Here is a 794-nt window from a genome sequence, read left to right on the forward strand (position 1 = left end):
GAAGCTGCTAATGAAAAATGAATGACACCAAGCTTGAAGAGCCCTTGCCACAATAAAATCTGGAGGAGGAAGGGACATGTACTCCATCTTGCCTCCTTTGAGGACTCTTCCCCAGACCATTGTACTGTGGATAAAGTGCTGTCTCTGCCTTCTCTTAAATGAAGCAAGGGGGCTCTTCCTGACCTGCCACATGAGTTGGTCTTGGTGGGATCCTTTGGAGCTAAGGCACTACTTCCTGCCCTTACTGGAGTTCTTCCCCTAGGCAGAATAGAGCTCTTCTAGGACTTACCCTGGCTCTAGAACCATCATGAAAATATCACTGCTTTGGGTAAGATAGTTGAAAGTGCAGATCGAGAGGAGAGTTGCGCCCCTCTTCTATTGTGCAGTGTATGTTCAGTGAGCTCTTGGAGCTCACCAGAGTGTCAACACAGCTCTGCCAGGGAAAGGAAGGGAGGACATACAATGGCAGCTCTCATCCTCTGGCCTCCAGAGCCATGTGAAAGCAGGAGCCCCAGCCAGAGTCTGTACCAGTCACCTGGTGAGTTCAGAGAGCCCACAGCACATGCAGAGCTCTGGCAGAGGCTGTATCATAGTGAGCTCAGAGAGTTCACTTGCATGTGCATCATGCAGCCAAAAGGGGTGCAGCTACACCCTTGTCATGATTCTGGATCCACCCATGGGTGTTTGTGTTCACAGGCTGGATCAGTTTTGATGGGGGTTCTTGAAAGAATTTGATTCTGGACTTAGGCTCTTAGAGAAATGTTGACATTTTGAGATGCTTTTTTTTTTTTTTT

Source organism: Gavialis gangeticus, unplaced genomic scaffold (assembly GCF_001723915.1).
Source record: "Gavialis gangeticus isolate Ggan-Ray unplaced genomic scaffold, GavGan_comp1, whole genome shotgun sequence".
Lineage (NCBI taxonomy): Eukaryota > Metazoa > Chordata > Crocodylia > Gavialidae > Gavialis > Gavialis gangeticus.